General features: G+C 47.0%; 1 long non-coding RNA gene across 2 annotated transcripts in view; it reads right to left on the bottom strand.

Annotated features, from left to right (window-relative positions):
• Positions 1-546: 546 nt before the first annotated feature.
• Positions 547-21,892, bottom strand: part of LOC130258333 (uncharacterized) — a 41,836-nt gene continuing 20,490 nt past the window's right edge. The window contains exons 1-3 of one of the 2 annotated variants that reach the window (XR_008841484.1): positions 16,932-17,002; positions 16,645-16,831; positions 547-606 (exon numbers count right to left, since the gene is read on the bottom strand). This is a non-coding gene — a long non-coding RNA (uncharacterized LOC130258333). Of the gene's footprint in view, positions 607-16,644; positions 16,832-16,931; positions 17,003-21,892 lie in introns of those variants that run through there. The other variant, XR_008841483.1, reaches the window with a different exon arrangement.

Here is a 21,892-nt window from a genome sequence, read left to right as displayed (position 1 = left end):
CTTGTGGGTAGAAAAGAATATTCTTTTTTCCCCCTAAAAATAAACTAGCCTGATAGATATTCATTATCAAATTCTTAAGGGACTGAAAAACTCTTAAACTCTTAAACTGAACTTAGGATCCAGTTTTCCTGCAGCAGTTTCTCAGGCCTGCTAGAAGCTGGAGATATTGGAGTGTGGAACAGAGATATTCCCAGATTTATTGCCAGCCTGACAATGATTATGTAGCCCATTGAGATGGAGTGGTGTGATTTAGTGGTTTGGAGGCATTTGTCAGGGTTGATGAATGCATCTGGTGATTCAGGCAATGAAAATGTGAGATTTCCAGCTGGTGGCAGATAAAGGATGGTGCCTGATACAGGGGTTATGGAAGGGGATAAAATTTTTATTTGTTTCTCATTTAGAGTTTTAGAGGAAGATGGGAAGGAAGATGCACTTCCTTCAGCTGAAGAGGCTGTGGAGAGAGTGGAGAGAGGTTTATCCTAATGAATATTTGGCTTTTTGTGTCCCTGGTCTCCCAGCTGTCACCACTCACCTGCACAGGGCATCCAGGGGGTGCACTCAGGGGCCCCTCCTGGGGATCTCCAGGCTCCCCCAGCATTCCCAGCTCTGCAGAAAGATGTGGAAATACTGATTTTCTCATTTGCCTGCTGTAGAGCATGCTAAGGTTTGATACAAAGCCAGCTGGAAATGAGAAATTGCCTTTAGATGGGTCCAAAATATGGGCATTTTCTTAGACAAAGTGAGTTAAACAAGCTTTTGAAATTCCAGCCATATCCAGACAATTTACAGCTCATTTTGGCTTCAAGTTCACAGATATAAAACAGGTTCTTAGGCAAACAAGGGGTTTTGAGGTGTGCTTTATATTGGATTTGTACACAAATCCCAGAATGGTTTGGATTGGAAGAGACTTTAAAACTCATCCAGTTCCACCCTGCCCTGGCAGGGACACTCCCACTGCCCCAGGTGCTCCAGCCCCAGTGTCCAGCCTGGTCCTGGCACTGCCAGGGATCCACAGCTGGACCTCAAGAAAAATATTCCTGTAACTGAATCAGGTGTGAAACACCAGGCAAAGAGAACCCAGGCCAGAGGCTGTTTAGGGAAAAAAAAAACAAAAAAAAGGAAATTGAGGATCCTGTTGCTTCAAGAGCAGTGAAGAACAAGCCTTACTGCACTAATGGATATTTCTGAGTCAATTACATGCCAGTGCTGCTCCATTTTCCTGGAATGTTTTATCCTTTAGCTTTCAGATGGAAATACTCTATTTTAACTAAGATATATATCTATTTTACCTTATATTACTTAGAGTTTCCAAGGAAAATGCATTCCATTCATACCCAGCAGAAGCAAACCCATGCTCTGCTTTAGCTGAATCCCAAGCTCAGCTCTCACTTACCAAAACCAGCCTGAGCTGTGCTAGAGCATCAATCCATAGAGAAGTACTTAGGAGGAATAAATTGATTTTCTCATTGCTCTATGTTGGCTAAAAATTATTCGATTATGTATTTAGCTGCTAATGGAAACTCATTAGTAGATTTTCATTTCATGCTTGTTTGCACCTGCAATCCATTTTTCCCTGTCCAAAGCTCTGTTTCATTTCAGTTCCGTGCTATAAATTTCCTTGCATATAAACTGATAAGTGTCAGCCAAAATTCGGTGTAGTGGTGTGAAATAGCTCAGGGCCATGGCTTTCACAGGAGCATCATTAAAGCAGCAGATCCCCAGTGATCCAGGGGTGCTGTTACTCTGCATATTGATGGCCTAACCTGCCTCATTGTTTACTCATTAACTTAGTTATCCTCGTTAGTGTCAGCTCCCTGACATTGTCCTGAGCTGCCTGCAGCCCCACCAGGCTCCTGGGCATCTTCTGAACTCAGCTGTGGCATTCCCAGCTGGGCAGGGCAGGAGTGGGGCAGCTCCTTCAGGGCTCCCCTCCCTGCTCTGCTGTGGGGTGTAAATTCAGTGTTCAGTCAAAGCTCAGCTCAGTGGCCTGTGGCTCAGTTTGGAGGGAGATGTTTTTATCTGTGGGAACACCCGACTCCAGCCACAGTGAGCACAAGGTGCTGAATTCCTCCTTCCCACCCTTCTCCTGCCTCTGGCAGGTTTGTGCACTGGGATCTGCAGGAGGTGCAGCACAGGGAATCAGCTCCTGCTTCCCTGGGATCTGCTTCCCCTCCCACTCAGAAATCCTGCCTGTTCAGGCTTAGCTCTGCCTTCTCTCTGCCCTTTCATCTCCCTGGTGGGAGCCAGAACCAGCCAGACCCCACACAAGTGGGAAGCAGAGCAGTCACCCTGATTTACCCATCCTAAATCCCCTGGTGCATTCCCAGCTCAGTCCCAGAGCCCTGGGCTGCAGCTCTGGGTGTGCTTGGAGAGGCTCCTGCTGGGAATAAGTGCAGAGATCAGAGGGGCAGCAGTGGCAGGTGACAGAACCTGCTCACCATGAGCAGCTGGGCTTCTTATTTTGGAATAACCCTCATCCAGGTTAGTGAAGCAGAACCTGATTGTTATAATTATGTCACATTTTGTTTTCATAGGAACAAATTAATCAGTTGTTCAGCTTCAGCAGAATTACTCTGAATTGATCCAAATATGAGAACTGACTCTCAGTGTTGTGTACCAGTGCAGCCCCCACAGAGAAAAATGCATTTGCTGTACAAATATCTATTTGATCAGGTAGCTCAAGCCTCTGGGGTCTGCCTGCATTCCCCACCCGAGTAACTGAGAGCAGGAGCAGCTCTGAATGTGCTTGTTAAGTGGGGCTGATCAATACAAATCTATTTCTCAATTAAGTAGAAGATCCTGGTCTATGTTTGTTGCCTGCAGGCCAAAAGAGTTCAGAGGAAAACTGGATTCCAGAATACAAAGTTGTGTTGTTTTTGCTCTGTCTTTTAAATGAGCTTTACCAGCATGCAACTGCAATCCTTGTGAACTCTGCAGATTAAATTTCCTTGCAGTAATGACCACTAGGAATTAGTGAAATGTTAATCTTCCCACCTGCTGTGTATGATTATACACGAGTCTAATCAACCTGATTACAAAAGAAAGTAATTTCTGCTTTTTACAGGGTTTTTTTTGTTGTTGCCTGCTTTAGTTCTTCCTGAGGAACTGTGAAATTCCTTACCCTGTATTTTAAAGCAAAAATAATGATTAAATTAAAATGTGTAAAGGGGAGCAATGGAGGCTGATAGTAATTGCTTTACAAGAGATACAGTAATTGATGCTCTGAGGATTTATTTCAGAGCATGGAAGTGAATTAGGAACCTGCTTTATCTGGATTTGATGAAGTCACTGCGTCTTTGTGTCTTGGTTTTCAGCTAAACTCTTCTTAATGAGAATGCTAATAATTACAGTGGCACCAAATTGTTTTAGGGGCACAGGAGGATGAGAGCCACATTTTGATGTCATTTAAAGCCACAGTCATCTTTCTGCTCCCAGCCCTGAGCTGATGGGAGAAGGAGGAAATCCTGAATCCATCAGAGACTGGATCCATCCAACTCCTGGAAAATTCCAGCCATATCCACACAAGTGGGTGATTGTACAGACAAGCTAAAAAGCTCCATTTGATTGGATTTCTTGGCTTAAAGCTTTGTTAAGGCTGGGCCCACACACCTGGGGAGCAGGCAGTGCAGTGCAGAGAGGCTTTCCAAGTCAGAAACCCAGGAAAATGAGTGTACAGATACCTGGAAATACAAGGAATGTAGGGTGAGCCACAGCAAACGTTATCCTGCTTCATCCAGCAGCCAAACTCAGCTTCCTGAGCAGCCACAAACCCTGAACACCTGAACTCCACCCCTGGAAACACCTGGAACAACCCCTGCATCCAAAACCTTAACATCCAATATCTGATCAATAAATGGCTGCCAGGTGTCCAGAACCACTCCAGGCCTGCTGGACATCACTGCAGGGGCAGGTTTGGTGTTCCCAGAGCAATGAGAGGCCAAATGTGCCCCCAGTGCTCCCAGCCCTGCCTGGGAGGAGCTGCTGGGGATCTCCATGGTGACAGTGTGTGTCACATCCTCAGTCACCTGAGTGATCATTTCCATCCTTTCCTCACTTTTCATCCCTGCCTTGGAGTGTGCTGGGCTCCTAATGCAGAGCAATTGACAAACACCCTCATATTCCTATGAGGAAAAGCAATTTTTTCTCATCTACCCCTCCTGCAACTTAATTCCAGTAACAGCTTCTGCAGGAAGAGCTGCTCATGGAAGTCAATTTGCCTTTGGCACACACACAGAGCCAGCTGTGAATTGGGCTGGGGAATGGCAAAAACACCTTGTTAAATGCTCCCAAAAAGCTCCCAAAAAGCCCCTTCCTCCCAGTCTGTTCCTGGGCAGTCCCAGCTCTCCCACACCCCCAGCTCTTCCCAGCCCTGCTTCTCCCAGGGCAGAAATCCCACAGGGAATCTCTGCTCTTCCTCATGTCTGCTCATGGCACAGCAAATGAACATGCCTGAATTTCAGGAGCTGCAGTGTGGATAAAAATCCTTCTGAGATGTCCAAGCAGTCTGTCACCCTGTGGCAGGAGTTGTGGATGCTGATTTTGGAGGGTGCCACAACTCAGCAAAGCCAGAGTTCCCTGTGCTGTGTTCCTCCCTCTCCCTCCTCCTCCTGCTCCCTAACTCTGATTCTTAGAAGAGCTGAACATTTCCCAGCTTGGCTCCTCGAAACCTTCAATACCTTCAGCAATCTGGGCTGTCTCACACTTTGGGCTGAACATATCCTGATATCCTTGGGAGATGAACCCCCAGGCTGTGAAGGGAATCTCAGAGATGGGAGACTGATATCCCAGCTGGGACACCAGCAAGGGAGACACTGGTGTGTGACAGATAAAGCAATTCAAGAGGGTTATTGTCAGCTGTAAAACTGCTCCTGAGCCTCTCCAAGCCTGTCCTGAGGCAGAGGGAGGCCAGCCCTGGTGAGTGGGACATCAGGGGGACTGATTGCTGTGCACCCACCCTGCATTTTGGGGTTTAATCTGCTTCTTACTGGAGAAATAACCCCATGGATCATTAAAGTGCTGTTCCCAGCACAGGCCCTGTTATCTAACACCTGGTAGGGGATTTAAAAGGAATTCTTCATCTCGTTTCATACATTAGTGCTAAGTTTAGCTTCTGTAGGTAACAGTTTCTGTTTGAACTAATAAAGAAGTATGTTTAGAATCTCAGGGGCACACTCTCTGCTCATTTGAAACAAATGAGGATTATATAAGGAGGAAGGGGAGCTACAAATAGGATTCATAAAATTAATTGGCTGCGAGCTGCAGCGGAGTGGAGCCATTAGAAGTGACAAGTGGGCACAGTGTCCTTCCCCTCGGGCAGCCCTGGGGACAGCAGGAGCACTCAGGGCTGGCCCTGCAGAGCCCTGGCACCCCTGCCACGCTCCCAGGGCTCTGCAGCAGCTCCACTTGTCCCCGTTCATGCAGCCCCTCAAAAGCTCTGCCTCCCACCAGGGCAGGGATGCTGCAGCCAAAGCCTGGGCAGCACCTGCAGGTCCTGCAGCCTGCACAGAGCCCCCACCTGGCCCCTGGGGGACCCCAAAATCCTGATGGACTCCAAAATCCCAGCTCTGCCCAGCAAAGGGCAAACCACGCTTTATTTGGGCACAATGTCAGCCCAGCTGCCAGAATTCCTGTGCACAGCCCCACGCCTGTGCTGTGCTCCCCTGCTCCAGCTGCTCCTTCCAGCCCAGACAGTGCTCCCTGCACTGATGCAGAAATCCTGCAGAACCACCTGAGGAGATGCTGGCAGTCCTTGCAGGAGCCTGTCCAGCAAGGGACAGGGCAGAGCTTTTCCATTCCCCCCTGCAGGTCCCTTCCAGCTGCCACACTCCAACACCCCAGTGCAGAACCTGGAGCTCAGTCCCTGTAATTGCATTTAAAGCACTCTGTATGTTTGTACATGCAAATCTTCTGAAATAGTTTCACATGTTCTCCCATTCCAGAGCTGTCTTCAGGCAGAGAGCACTGAGCTAAGTGATTTAAATCCAGTCCCCACCACAAAACCCAGCCTGAATCAGGCTCTGAGTGTCCTTTCAATTGCAGAGATTATAAAAACTCACCCTAAGCAGAGCCATATAAACAGAAAATTGGTAAAAGGCCTCAGGGAGCTGCAGCAGGAGAGGAGCAGGACTCCTGCCCTGGATGGGCTCCCTCCAACTTCCCTGGATGTGTCCAGAACATCCCAGCTGGAGCTGACACACAGACACTCCAGACTCTGCCAGGAATTCCAACAAATGGAAGGAAAACTTCTCTTGCACCTAATTAATACCAGCAGTATTGGAAATTCCTTCTATTAGTATTGGAAATTCTAATTAATACCAGTAGTATTGGTAATTCCTTCTATTAGTATTGGAAATTCCTTCTATTAGTATTGGAAATTCTAATTAATACAAGTAGTATTGGAAATTCTAATTAATACCAGCAGTATTGGAAATTCCTTCTATTAGTATTGGAAATTCTAATTAATACCAGCAGTATTGGAAATTCTAATTAATACCAGCAGTATTGGAAATTCCTTCTATTAGTATTGGAAATTCTAATTAATACCAGCAGTATTGGAAATTCTAATTAATACCAGCAGTATTGGTAATTCCTTCTATTAGTATTGGAAATTCCTTCTATTAGTATTGGAAATTCTAATTAATACCAGCAGTATTGGTAATTCCTTCTATTAGTATTGGAAAATCTAACTAATACCAGCAGTATTGGAAATTCCTTCTGTTTCTGGGGCTGCCCTGCATTCCCACCCACTCTGCCTGGGCTCTGTGGGGTTGTTCACACCCAGATTTAGGAGCAGGAGTGATCCCTCAATACATTTTTCAGAAGAACTGGGCCATGCCTGTGTTTTTCAGATTATCCCAAGGCACGAGCTAAGATTAAAACCCCCCTCTAGATTTCTGGGAGTCTCACAGCTCTGCAGACATTTCTATTTAAAGGAAAGCCTCTCCCTGTGGGTAATGTTCTATTCTCAGGTGTCACCTGCTGCTCAGAGCCACCCCCACATGGAGGGAGTGAGTGGGTCCCAGGGAGGGGAGCTGGGTGGCACCAGCTGGGTGGCACCAGCCAGAGTGGTGGCACTCCCTGGGATCCCACCTCCTGCACCTTGGGTCACACTTGTCAAAACAGGAGTTTGTTCTTGTACCTGCTACCGTAAAATCAGCCAAAATCACTCCTTCCCCTGCAGTAAAAATATTTTCATATCCAAGTTTTTCAGGTTTTTAAGAGTTATTTTTGGCAGACGTTACAGAAGAAGGGAATGATGCTGTGATACTTTATACAGTGCCATATCTGGGGGGAAAAATCCTCTGCCTAAATGTGTGTCAGTGCAAACACACAGCATTTAACACTGACCTGATAAAAACCTTGCAAAGCACCCAGCCCTTTTCTGGAGATGTGAAATCTTGTCTCACATCTCACCAATGGCAAGCACACGGAGCATTGGATCACTTGATGGACCTCAGGCTTCAAGGAAATTAAATTTAAAAGTAAATTTTTGGGAAGAAAACAGTGGGAGAGTCTTGGAGATGTCAGTGGAACGTGGCCATCCTTGAGGGACATTAGCAGGAGTCACAGTCCATCAAACTTGAGCCAAGTGCTCAAGGGGTTTGTCTGGGGGTAGCAAAAGCCTCGTGGCATTTCCTAGAGAGCATGAGAGCTGAGTTTAGCAATTATTCACAGCCTCACTCAGCTCCTGCAGACAGTGGAGCTGACTTGGCAGACTGGAGCTAATTGGGTTTACAGGAGAATGAAGCTTTGATTGAAGTGCCTTGCTTAAACAAAAATACTCCACATCCCCCCACAGCCCTGCTAACATTACTCTGGAGCATGTAAAACAACCACCCCACATCTCAGCAGAGGAGAAATGCAGGGATTTTTTTATTGCTTTCCCCAGCAAAGACCCACAAGTGAACAATGCTGGGTGTTTGATGTGCTGTGTCCTGAGCCATAATTCACTGGCTGCGTGTGCCTGACATTTCTCTGCTTCTGAAGTTCACAAAAGCCCTGCAGTCACCAAGGGGAGATCCAGCTCAGGGAGCCAAGGTGGGCACTGAACAAAAGGTGGCAAGAAAAAGCTTCCAAAGCTAATGCACAAAAACCTTGGAGAATGTAAATGAATGCAGCCTGGAGTTTACCCAGTAAATAATTCAAATTCTACCGTGGTGATTTAGGAGAATAAAAAGACATATTTAATGAGCCCAGCAGGCAGCAGGTGCTTCTATTTTAACATGTTAAAGGCAAAAATCAAAAGGCAGGAGCGTTTTCCTGTTTCATGGTCTCAGTTTAAAATGAAAGCTCTTCCCTGTGCTTCAGGGATGTGCTGTGCTCAGCAGTTTTGCTGCTCCAAGGGGGGTCCTTTGAATGCTCCCATCACCATTTCTGCTGGGGGCTCCAGTTCCCACACAGGCACCTGCAGAGCCCTGCCAGGCCTTCTGAGCAGACCACAGGACATTTCCACTGTCCCATTGCTCCAGCCCCAGTGCCCAGCCTGGCCTTGGGCACTGCCAGGGATCCAGGGCAGCCACAGCTGCTCTGGGCCACCTCTCCACCCTCACTGTAAAAAAATTCTTCCTTCTAACCGCTCCAAATCTGCCCTTTTTTAGTTCAAAACATCCCCCTTGAGGAACTTTTGTATTCATCCCCTTTCAGTCTGGAGGGGTTTATGGACAACCAGCACCTGGCTTTGTGCTCATGCTGGGCACAGTTTTATCCCCTCAGGGCCAGCCCCTTGCATTCAGCCAGATTGAGGGGCAGGTAGCAGATGGCATTTATTAAAATAGGCTTGAAAGGAATCACAGAGAAAGGAACATGGAGGTGGAAACCCCACTGACCTGAGCAAGGTGGGGAAGGAGCTGTGCCACATCCTCCCTGCCTTCAGTTCTTCTGTGGCTCTTTATTTATCCCATGTTTCAGAAGGGAAATCCAGAGTTCAAAGCTGAAGGTTCATCAATCAGCATCCGTGGGGCTGAGCTGTGCCAGCATCCCCACCCTCCCCATCGACTCCCACATGGCTCATTGGGGAAAGTGCCTAATTTAGAGGAGAAAATGAGATTTTGAGGAAGCTTTCTGACTTTCTGTGGAGACAATGTGTGCTACATCACAAGAGGTGCTGAGCACAGGCAGAGAGGGGCTTTGAAGGGAAACTGCTGCCTCGGAGTGCCGTGAGCTCTCAGAGGTTTCCACTTCAAACCCCACATTTCACAGCCAGGCTCCCCTGGAGAGGCTGGGGAGGCAGCCCTGGCACACTCCCACAGCTCTCTGCCAGATCAAACCTGCAGCAGGCACTGATGGCACAGCAGAGCAGCCCCACAGCTGTGCAAGCCAGATGTGAGCCAGGTAATTCACCTGCACAGGAGCCTGAGCAGCTGCTGCTCACCTGTGGGGCTGGGGGCTCACATGGGGCTTGGAGAACAAAACTGAATCAAAACTCCTCTGAAAACCCACAGTGACCCCAGGTAAATGTCCATCACATCCATCCATGGTGCAGTGAGGGACAGCTGGGCCAGGGAGCCCCTGAATGCCCTGCACACAAATCCCAGACTGGTTTGGGTTGGGCTTTAGAGCCCATCCAGTGATGCCTCCAGTTTGAGCTTTTGTATTCCCAGACTCTGCACTGCATTAGTGACTCTGAACTCCATGTAAAGTGTCCCAAGCTCTCCTCCCAGCTCAGCACACACAACAATCCTTGTCCAGCCCAGAACCAAGGACAGGCTGCAGCTCCAGCCCCAAAAAGTGCAAACAGAGAGAACTGGGGAGAGAATCTGGGAGGGTGGGACTGCAGAGCCTGGAGCTGGGGTTGGACAGTGAACCCCAAATGGAAATGGAGCAAAACTGATAAAAGTGTGAAACTCCTGACTGGGATCCATCCTGGGTGCAGCCATGGCCAGGCTCTTGCACTGCCCAAGGGGAATCCTTTGAAGGGTTTTTAATAAATCCTGCTTTATTCTTTAACTCTGCCCAGCCTCTGCTCCAGGTCAGCCTCTCCAGGCATCACCATCACCCTGCCCTGGCTGGACACCTCCCTCTGTCCAGGTGCTGCAAACCCCATCCAGCCTCCCTGGGACACTGCAGGGATCCAGGAGCAGCCCCACTGCTCTGGCACCCTGTGCCACTGAGGGATTTGTGTCTGGCCCACGTGAGACTGAACCAAGACCTAGCAGAGTGCAATCATCTCATTAGGTTATTTAGTCAAGGAGCAGAGAGGTGGGACTGACAAGGCCAGTGTGGATTTTCCTGCCTCCCCCAGAGTGTGAGTGCTGAACCCCAGGGATGCTGCACAAGCTCCAGGGAAGGGCAGTGAGCTGTAAATCCCACACCAGTGCCCAGCAGAGGAAAGCAGCCCTGCAGCCCTGCACGGGTGTGTCACACCCTCAGTGATCCCTCCCAGCCTGCTGCTGCAGGCACAGGGACATCCATCACCCTGGGCCCCACCTCTGTGTGTGTCACCCACAGCTGCTGCCATGGCAATTGGAAACCATTAAAAATAAATAAACTCCTTTTTATGACACAACTCATGAGTGCCTGCCTTCTGCCAGCAGTTTGGATTTGGCCTGTTTGGTTAATTTGATGGGATGCCACGAGTGAGGGCCTGATTTGAAACCACAAGTCATTTTTCTCCTTGGAAGAGTGGATAACTGAGTCTATTAATCCAACAATACATTTAAGCTGAGTTATTGTGACAAGGGACTTCCATTATCCATTTCATCGAGTTGCAAACTGTCAGAATAAATCTCAGGGGGTTCAGGAAAAAAGCTGCCTGCCTTTGTTGGCTGCTTTGATATGCCACAACAGTTTAATTTGGTTCACTTTAACTCATGATACTGTACAACTGTACAGGGGAAGCTCATGGGGAACCTACTACAGAAAATGGCAACTTTGTGGTCATCAAAATTTTTTTTAGAAAGCAGCCAGGACAGTAAAGTTTGACCAGCTGGCAGTATCTTGACAAGGACTTCAATAACCCTTTTCCTTACACATTTCAGGTTTTAACTATAAATGGTTCTCCCTTTGGAATGAACATTGGCAAATTAAAAAGTTATTTCTTAAAGCTCTGGTTTTATCTTGCAAAACAAATCGACTTAACCAATTAAAACTCATATAACTTAGAAATTAATCAATATAAATCATAAAATGGAAGCAAGAGGATCCAGCTTAAGATGTCAAACTGGAATTCAGAAGGTGGGATTCAATTTTAGGGCTCCACCAGTGACTTAACTGCAAAGCAACTTATTGTCCCACCACTTCTGCAGGTGATGGTAATTCTTAATTATCCTTTATTTGCTTTGGTAATTAAAGCTGTTCTAGAAGAAATTCTTAATTGATGTAACTGGGAATTGGTCATGAAATTGGGAAGGCAGAAAGTTTGAAGCTGAAACAGAGGGAAGGAGGAGGAAGAAGAAGGAAGAAAGAAGGAGGAACAAGAAGGAGGAACAAGAAGGAGGAAGAAGGAGGAAGAAGAAGGAGGAGGAAGAAGAAGAAGGAGGAACAAGAAGGAGGAAGAAGGAGAAAGAAGAAGGAGGAGGAAGAAGAAGGAGGAAGAAGAAGGAGGAACAAGAAGAAGGAGGAACAAGAAGAAGGAGGAACAAGAAGAAGGAGGATCCAGTGTCCCTCAGGGCCTGAAAAGCAGACATGGAAAATTCCCAGTGAATCCCAAGGCTGGGTGCTCACACCCAGCCGTGAAGGGGGAGGTGACACCGTGCCAGGAGCTGCCTGGGGACCTTGTTTTCCACCTGTCCCACAGCTGCAGCCCTGGCCAGTCCCCACAGGACGGCACTTTGAGGTTTCTCCTGCAGCAGTGACACTTTAACCCCAGCCCAGCACTTGGTTGTCAATTATTCCCCTCAAGTCTCATTTCAAAGCCCCTGTGAGCTGCAGGAAGCCTGCAGAGAGCAGAAACGTGCACAGCAACACCCCCACGCTCCAATTACAGCCTTGAAGGGTAAATATTCGTTTTGAGGAGTGAATTTTCAAGGTTTTTAAGCAGTGCTCCCATGCAGAACACACAGCAGTTCAACACCCAAGTGCACTTGGGAGGGGAAAAATAAGAAAATCAGAGTGCAGAGACTGTGGGGATAAAAGCCCTGGCTGGGAGGCAGCAGTCCCAGCTCTGGTGGCTTTAGAGGCTCTGGCAGGGCAGCTGTGCCACAGCTGGGCATTTCCTCTGAGCTCCTGAGCAGGGACCAGCCTGGATGGACACACACCTGTGCCCTGCAGGCTTGGGAGGGAAAAGGGCTGTGCTGTCTTGGGTTAAAATCAGTATTTTGGCCAGTCCCAGTGCACAGAATATCTCACTTTGTGCACCCAGGGGCAAGGACAAGGGGGGAAAAAAAAATCTGTCTTAAAGTCCCTTACGTCTTGGATTGATTTCTTTAAAGAGGATTTGCTAAGAAATAAACATTGTGACTTCAAGTGCTTTTAATTCCACCCTCCCAGCACTGTTGCTGTGAAACAATGAAAACTCTAATTCCTGCTCTTCCCCCAAGCCATCGTTTGGTCTCAGGAGGTGGTCGGCAGCTCAGTACAAAATGTCAGTGTCACAACTTCACAGCTCCAGCCTGCTTTTGATCAGATCTGAGCAGTGAGAAGAGATGCAATATGCTCCTTCCTTTACTGTCACCACACAGTATTCATTAGCTTTAATTATTTTTTAGGTTCTAGGGGGAACCATTAAAAAAATTAATCACAAATGGAAGGAGCAGCAGCCGTATGTGGCCATAAAAAGACAATAAAGCATTTTAGGATCCACACTTGTTATGATTTACACTCCAAACAGGACCAGAGGTAGCATATGGTGATTGCCATAAAACAACATTTATTATAAAAACACAGAGATTTATCTCCCAGCGTGGTTGGATGCAAGAAGTTGCATTTACTTTAACTGATATTCAAATTGTTGTAATACCAGAACTGAGGGGCATGTTGTACCAAGCCAAACCTCAGCTTGTTTTTCCCATAAATCCAGACTTTAGCAGAGTGTTTTCTCTGATTCCATCCACCCCTGGGTGCAGGAAGGGTTTGGGCAGAGCTCAGCTCCTGCTCTGGGCACCAACTGTGTCCCAGCTCTGTGGCTAACAGCTCTGCCCAAGAGGAGCCTCCCATCACTTCAAGGTTTGCTTCAATTTCAGCACCTCAAGCCTAGCAAATATCTAATTAATAACCATAAACAGGGTGTTGTTTTTACTGTAAATAAGAGAAACAACACATAAATTACCCTCTCAGTTTGTTCTTGCTGGCTGAACGCAGGAGGAACATCAGAAAAAGCAGGAATTTAAGGATTTACAGCAGAGACACACCTCCAAGAAGGTGGCACAATATTATGGGGTGTTCCTATTAAAATCTGGAAATCCTGAAATTTTAACAGGTGGAGGAACAGGACAGGACACAGCCATTGGGGGAGGTGGTGACACAGGGCTGGCTGGACCTGGCTGAATGCCATGGACAACATCAAACACAGAATCCCACTGGAAATCCACTGGATTTCAGTCCTGACACCCACCAGGGAAGAGGCTGTCAGGGCACAGCCAAGTTCTGCCTCCTGGGGCTGTGAAGTGAATTTTGAGTTCAGCACTAATGGACTCAAGTGGAACTGCCTCAATAAATAACCAGGAATAAAGGAGTGCTGGATGGCAATGACCTCTCCTCCTTTATTTACTGTCCAATTCAATATTTTTAATTCTCCCAATCCGATCCAGAGCAACCTACACCAATATCTTCAAATGTCAGCACAGCCACAATCCCTGCTGGCACGAGGAAGGGTTTTAGGGAGGCAAAGCCAAGGCTGAGAGCAGGGACAGGGACCCCTCCCGTGGTTCAGGATTAACCCATCACATCTTCCTGGCCTGAAAGGAGAAGTTCCAGGCTGAGGGTTCCCCTGACAGCTCCTCTGCTGCTCTTCCTGGCTCTGCAGCCTCCTCCTTTCCCTCTCCAGTCTGATTGGATTTGAAGGCTGGGAGATAAAAAGGTCAAAGTTGGAAAATAACTGCTGTCTCCTCCTCCTCCTGCCCTGCCCTCAGCTCAAGGGAAATGCAAGGAGTGGGTTTCCAGTTCCTCTAAAAGAAAGGAAATTCTGCCCCATTCCCATCCCCACAGCCACCCCTCTGCTTGTCCTGCACTGAACTTCTTCATGCTCAGGTCTGCTGGCTCTCAACTGCCAACAGCAGGAATGGACAGAGCTAAAAAACATCCCTTACAGCCTCCTAGCCCTGCACAGACAGACAAACAAAACAAAAACTTCCTTCAAAATTGGCATCAGGAAGAGCTGAGGGTGATCAACACTTCCTCCAGAGCTGCTCCTGGGTCTGGGGAGCTCCTGCCTGGTGCCAGCACAGATCCAGCCCTGGAACACACAGGGCAGAGCCCAGGCTGACAGGAATCCCTGCTCCAGTGGAATTCCAGTGGCTGTGGACAGTAGCAGTGCCAGGACTGGGGTATTTGTTTCCATTGAGTAGAGTAAAGCAGCAGATCTAAACAGAGCTGAAAGCAAGGATTTGGTTATTTAGAATTATCCTGCCTTTGGATCACACTGGCTCTGTGGTTCTATACTGCACTCAGACATTGTATGGAATTAGTCACAACAGGGAGAAAGAATCAATCAGTCCTGGCTAAGGAATTGAGATAATAATGACTCATTTGACGAGATTGCTCTGGAAAATTAATAATGACGGCGGTAATTACTAACCTGGGATGGCTGCAGTGCTCATTATTCTCCTTTTGCTCCATTGAATGTTAAGCATTATGAAGACTTTTGCTGGGGAGTTTTCTCTGCAGCTTTTCATCCCAGCAGGGGCTCAGAGGTGTGAGGTGCAGCCCTGGGGCAGCACCCAAACCCACTGGAATATCTGATCTGGGGCACAGGCAGCAGCACAGGAGTTATTGGTTATTAAGGGTTAATTTCTGCCCCTGGAATCCTGCCTGCTCCTCTGGCAAGTGCTGATCATCACAAACATCTCCCTGTTTCACCAACTTCATCACCCCAGTGCCACAGACCCATCTTGGTGCTGAGAACAGCTAAAATTAAATAAGAATTGTTATGTTTTTATACCAAACAGCTGCAGTTGGCTCTTTTCCAGCCCATCAAACCCTCACACCTCAGAGTCCCAGAGCAGCAGCTCCTCCCCAGGACCAAGTGATGCTGAGGGCAGGAGACATCTCCAGCTCACCTCGGGGATTGAAGATGTTCTTTAACCCAGCACGGGGAGAGCTTGGCTGTACCAGTGGGGCTGTGAGCAGCTGTGAGCTGCTCCTCACCCCAGAGTGCCTGGCAGGATTTATTGTGTTTGAAGAGGCTCTGCAGAGGGTTCCCCTTCTGCTGAGCAGCAAGGGAACAGGCAGGAGGAGAAAAAGAAATTCTTATTAGTGTTGAAGGGAACTAAATTTCTAATTTTCTGAACAAGGCTGAGATTTCTCAGAGCAGTGGCTCTCCCTCTGGATGGAGGAGTTTTGAACCCTTCCTCAGCTTTACCATTTATTCTCATTTTTCTGCCAAATTCTTTTTTCCCCAAATTGCTTTTGGCTTGGCCACTTGCTGCACCTGGAACAGCCTGGATCACAAAAATCCAGCCACACAACCTGAGCAACACAATTCCACCTTCAAACCCCAGTTTTGATTTTGAATCCCTTTTTCCCCATTGCCAGAAGAGATCCTGGTTCCTGAGTGATGCTGGAATCCATCCCCCAGAGGAAATGGGATTTGGGTCGTGGCTCCCAGGGCTGGTGCCTCACAATCCAGTGGTTTCATTAATTTATTTAATTAATGCAGCAGTGAAGCCATACACACACAGGCTACATTTGCTGTGTTAGCTCTGCCTGCTGCCTGAATATTTAAGGAACAGCCACAACTAGAGCTCACCTTTAGCATTTCTCAGCAGATTTCACAGTATTTAAGAGATAAGGTCAATGAAATTAAATGAGATGCATCAACTCGATGGGAACTCAAGAAATACAAAAGAGATTTTACAACTTTTAACCTAGAGCCAGCAGCTCCATCCTGCCCTGGTTCCAGCCCCACAGGAAAACTCTGCATTTCCTGAAGGGTTCAGAGCTTTCCCAAAGAATTTGGGACCCCATCCTGCTGCATGTTGAGCCCTTTTGAGCATCAGGATGGAGTTTCCTCTTACCAAACACTCCTCACATCAGTGCTGCCAACAGGAGGGATTTATTTGTGACTCTGACTTTGGCTACAAGTGCTGAGAAGTGGCCCAGGGAGGTGGGGAATCCATCCAGAGGATGTGCAGCACAATCAGTCTCAGCTCTGCTCAGGCTAAAATCGTCACTGACTGAGTCCCCTGCACCTGGGGATGTCACCTGCGAGCACATTTCGGGAGAAAACCCAAATTTAGTGTCCTTGCCGTGCTGGCTGCTCCTGCCCTGCCTTCTCCAGAGTCAACAGAGGCACCAAATTTCTGTTCACAAGTGCAGGCGAGCTCCGAGAGTTAATTACTGTAATTACCCATTGAACGGACTCCGAATGCTAATCTGTTATACAGTGGCCTGTTAATTGGTGTTAAACTGCCATTAACCTGCCATTTCCCGTGCCTTCCAGCTGACCTGGAGCACAGCACCGTGGAAAACCCAATCCATTCCTCATTCCTGGCAATCAGTGCCGATTTGGAGCTGAATTAGAAAAAAAAAAAAATAAAAAAATCTGCATACCTGGAACTGGAATGATTGTAACAAAAGGAAACATCATTGTGCTGCTGTGAGCTCCAGTTTTTGATAGCAGGGCTGCAGCTGTGGTTTTCCATGGAATGTTTTGTGCCATGCTTGGCTCAGGTGTGTCTCAGAGGTCAGTTAAAAAACCCAGGTGCCCACCAGGGCAGTGAACTTCCACTTAAATAAGCTGCAAGAGGGAGAGGAGGAATTTCCATTTCAGACACCATCAGGGGAGGCAGCTCTGCTGACTGCTCTCTTCCCAAAACCTGTCACTGAAGTGCCTTGACCTGCCAGAGCCTTTCTCAGGTTATCTCACCCAGCTGACAGTTATCTAGACTGAGAGTTCTCTCTTTTCATTTTATATAACCAGCTATTAAAGTTCAGGGGAACTTAAAGTGACCTTTAGAAAGTCCCAAAATTATTCATTTCCTGAAAAATCCCCCATTACTCAGCAGCACGTGTCCTCCCTCTCTGAGATCCCACTGCTCCCACTTCAGCAGGACAGAATTTACCAATTTAAAAGATGTGCAAGAGTTTGCAAGGAGTTTGAAGAGAGTGAAGAGTTTGAAGAAGGGAGCAGTGAATTTTTTATGTGCTAATCCAAACCTCTTGGTGTTCAGTTACCTTTAAAATCAGGTCTAGGATATTGGAGAAGGGGGAAAAAGGGTCAGTTAACCAGAAATCCCATGGAAACAGAGATTTACCCTGTCCTGAGACTCTTTCCATGATGTTTTAGTGATAATGAGGAAAACAAAGCCTTTGTCATTCAGGATTTCCTCCAGCTCCTTGTAGTCCTTGCCAGAAATGGGCTGTTGTTGCAGCTCATTTATGTCATTTTTCACTTTCCTTCCAGAACCCTTCCATCACCTGCCTTGGCACGTTGAATTCCTGACCAGATTGTACTGAGAAGTACAAAAAGCAAAGAAATAAAACCTGCAGTGCCATCAATAATAAACATAGGAAGTTTCTAGAGGTGAGAATCCATCTCATTCAATGTCTCCTGTGCTGATGGTTATTATTCCTCCACTCAGGCTTTTCCAAGACATCCATTTATCACTTTCCATCCTGGCACTGGCAGCTTGCCTAAGTCCACCTGCATGAGCCTCCTGTCTCCTCTTCCTCAAAAAAAAAAGTGCAGATCTTCTCTTTGATGCCATTTACTGCCACTCAGATGCTCACCCACGGGAAATTCTCATTTCTTTGAGCCCACAGGGACCCTGTTACATTGATAAAGATGGGCTGAGGCCAACATCACCTTTGGGCAGAAAACAAAACCCCAGAATTGTCCATCAGCAGAGTCAGCACTTCCACCTTGCTGGAGTCAGAGAGTTGGGGGATTCTCTGAATCCTTCAGGGAGGAATCAGAGTGCAGGGATTGAATTAAAGCCTGTGGAGGATTGAAGTGCATTGAGCCACTCACACATAAAACTGAAGTTAAAGTGTAAGTTTTAGTGAAAGTTTAACTTTTAGGATAAGTAAGTAAGTTAGTAAGTTTTAGTAAATTTAGTAAATAAAAGGTTAGGTGCCAGAGTAGAAGTGCAAGTTCTAGTGAAGGTTGAAAAACATATTAATGTTTTCAGTAGATGCTCCATGGCTGTAGACAGGATTTAGACATAATAGAGCCATAGTAAGAATATTGCTGACATTTTTCAGGTAGAACAAGATAAGTTGTATGTGTAGTTTATACATAACCTAGCATGCTAAGAAACTAGAATTCTAACAAGTTAAAAAATAGTAGTCTGAGCTTGTGTCTTAGCTTGTTGAAAAGATCTTTTATAAAAGTATGTGTTGAAAAAAGTTAATACTTTTGCCAAAGCTTTTGCTTTTTACTTTTACCATTGCTTCTGCCATTGCTTTTCAGCTTGCCTTTTAAAACTGATAAATAACCTTTTAGCAACCATTAGCTACTTTGATTATTTAAAATAACCCAACAAGGTTAGTACCTAGAGCACCAGAGGTGCTAACCTCACACCCCCTGAGCTGGGAGTGAAGTTAATGCTCAGTTCTGGTGCCAGTCCTGGCTCTGGGTGTCACCTGCCACCCTGGGGATGCTCCTGGAGCCCAGGGCTTTTGGCAGGGCTTGGAGAGCTGCCAGTCCCAGCTCTCTCCTCCAGCATCACACACACAATTTATTGTTGCTGGGATACTGTCAGCCCTGCATGTTCTGCTTTGCTTATCTTTTACTCCTCAGTGTTGCATATTCCCAGTCTCTGCTGTAACTCCCTCATTGCTATTCCATCCACTCCTCACACCTGCACAGTCCCTCCAGTTTCCCTCATGTGCTCTCCCTGCCTTATTTTCTGCCAGTGACTTCTAATTCTGCTTGAGTGCTCATTCCTCTTACAGCAAGAAAGGAAAAGAAACTTTCCCAGATGGGAAGCTGCCTCTTGAGCTCAGGAAAATGAACCCGACAAGCTTTGCACTACAGGAATTACCTGGTTGGGCTCAGGGAGGAGGGACAAGCATGGTCATAAAAATCCCAGAATGGTTTTGGTCAGGTAAGACCTTAAAGTTTATTTTATTCCATCCCCTGCCATGGACAAGGACACATTTTTTTATATGGCCCAGGAGCCTTCAGCAACACTTTTCTCCTATTTTAACTAAACCCCAAAGAGCCACTGGCCATTTTCAAGCAGGTAAATACAGCAGAGAGGACCCCAAATAATGACTGTGCCAGCCAAACTCCTAAAGCCACGTTGGTTTGTGATTTATGTACCAAAGCACATCTCAGGGCATCATCACACCCCCAGGCCACTGGAACAGCCCCAGCTGTGGCACTTACCATATCATTAATTATTTCTGACTGCAGGTAATTATTCCAAGCCCTGCTCTGCTTCAATACAGGTGCCATGACTTTTCTGTCACATATGAAACAATGATTGAAATGCTGCGTTCTGTGTGTCTGTGATCTGCAAGAGCCGTGGCAGGGGGCTGGAATGAGATGATCTTTAAGGCCCTTTCCAACCCAAACCATTGGATTTTAATCCATTCCTCTCTAATTGGCAGTTCCTGCTGTGGTGGGTTCAATACTCCAAACCAGTGCCAGACTGGTCAGGGGAGTTCCTTCAGAGAGTCAGGGAATATCCTGAGCAGGGAGGGACCCACAAGGACCATCAAACTCCCAACAATCCCAGCCTGGGCAGTGCTGTCCAAAGGCTCCTGGAGCTCTGGCAGCTTTGGGAATTCCCATTCCCTGGGCAGTGCCCAGCACCCTCCTTTTCCTGACCTCCTCCTGATCTCCAGCCTGACCCTCCCTGACACAGCCCCACACCTGGGCTGGCTGCTCAGTGCCTTCTCAGGGTTTGTTTGTGTGATGGAGAGCAAACCAAAGCCTGCACTTGCAGAAATTCCCCTGCTGGATGCTCCCAGCACACCCCATGCACAGCAGGGTCCCTCCCTCAGTTCATGCCCTGCTCCTAGAACAGGAATCCCTTCCCTGCCACCTGCAAAGACAATCCAGGCCTTGGGGGCTGCAGGAAATCACCCTCTAAAGACCCTCCTTGGGTTTTTTTGCTCCCCACAGGGGCCAGCCCCTCATTAAAGGCTTGCTCAGGCTCTGCATCCCCTCCTGAGGAGCACTCAGGACCTCCCAGGCTGAGCCCTGTGCAGGGCTGGGGGGACAAGGGCAGCCCCAGGCAGGGTCAGGAGCTGGGGATGGCCACGAGTCAATCAGCAGCTCCACTAATTGCTGCATTCTCTCCTTTTCCCACAGCACCAGGAGTGAATGGCTGGGCTGGGTTTTGTGTAACCCTTGGCTCAGGGCAGGGCAGCAATCTGCAGGCTGGCTTTTCCCAGCTCTCTGACCTCCCCATTTATTTATTTATTTTTTTCAAGCAGTAATTTCTTAATTAACAATTTCTCCCCTTTGAAGCCTTGTGCTGCGTTTTCTCCTTTTCTGACAGCAGCAAAATTGTTTTTCCCCATTTCCTCAGTAGATTTTCATTTTCTGTCCCCCTGAACAATGGTAAGAACAGAACAATAGAGGGAAATGCTCAGTTACCCCCTGCCCAGATCAGAGAGGAATTTCTTATCTTTGACACCTGCTGGCAATTAATCCTGTGCATACTTGAATTTCCAATTAGGAGCCCTCCTGGAACAGGATTGAGCCCTGGATCCAGCTGCCCTCTGCCTCCCCAGGAGCCAAAGGGGCCAAATCCTGCTCTTATTTTACAGTATTTAAGGAGGAATTTATTTTTTCTGTCTGGAGCATCCCAGGAGGAATTTCTCTCCCTCTAATAAGGAGAGATTTGGGCACTCTCAAGGTTGGATTTTACACCCCTTGGCTTTGACATGAAGATGCTTTTTGTCCATGGAAAGTCATGAATTTTCCAACAACAACAAAAAAATTTGGATTTGTGGCTGTGTCAGTCCTTCTGTGCCTCTGCAGCAGCCCCACAGCAGCATCCCTTAACAACTGATTGCATTTTGGGTTTGTCCTGGGATCAGGTGGGCCAAAGAACCTTCTGCACCATCAAATTAACTCCTGCCCTGCCAGGCCCTAGTGCAGGTTTTCAGCCCAGGCTTTTATTGGGATATAACAATACCTCGACTTTGCCCACTTGAAAATATTTCCATGCCTTGTACAGTGAGTCAGCTTTGCAGAGTGCAGCAAAGTGAACAGAAATACTGTAAAGGATACTGTTCTTTGAAGTGCTCATGGCACTAGGAAGCCATTTAGTGCTTTAAAAACACCATTTTATTAAGTATTTCAAAGCAACTTCTGAGCTATTAGTTCTTATTTTGCTGTTTAAACCTGTAAGTTGGAAAATTAATCATTATAGGGCCTTTGATGCAAAAATCTATGAATAAAATAAATTCTGAGGGCTACTTTCACACTAAGTTATATTAAAAACACTCCTTCATCTCCCTTATTAATTTAATGCACATCTCAGAAAGTATCTTGAATATTAGCAATAACATTCTACTAAATAACACAAACCCCCTATGGCTTCTTGACTTTTCTTTTTTTTACATCTCATGGCTTTCCAGTGACCTTTAAATAAAGTTGTGGGGTTACTAATTAGCATGATAACCAATAGATTCCCATTTCATGGGCAATTTCATGGCCAAGCAGCCCAGCAGAGCCAGGCTGTGCTCTCTGGGAACTCAGGGCAGGACATTTTCCTTAATTCAGGGCTGAGCTGAGTTCTGTCATTGCCATGGGTGAGACCTTGGAGGAAATGAAAGGTTGACAAGAACAGCAACAAGTGTCCCAGTGCCAGTGGGGACATTTGGGGTGACACAGAGG

This window comes from Oenanthe melanoleuca, chromosome 12 (assembly GCF_029582105.1).
Source record: "Oenanthe melanoleuca isolate GR-GAL-2019-014 chromosome 12, OMel1.0, whole genome shotgun sequence".
In the NCBI taxonomy this organism is placed as follows: domain Eukaryota; kingdom Metazoa; phylum Chordata; class Aves; order Passeriformes; family Muscicapidae; genus Oenanthe; species Oenanthe melanoleuca.
This window is presented reverse-complemented; position numbering and strand designations above follow the sequence as displayed.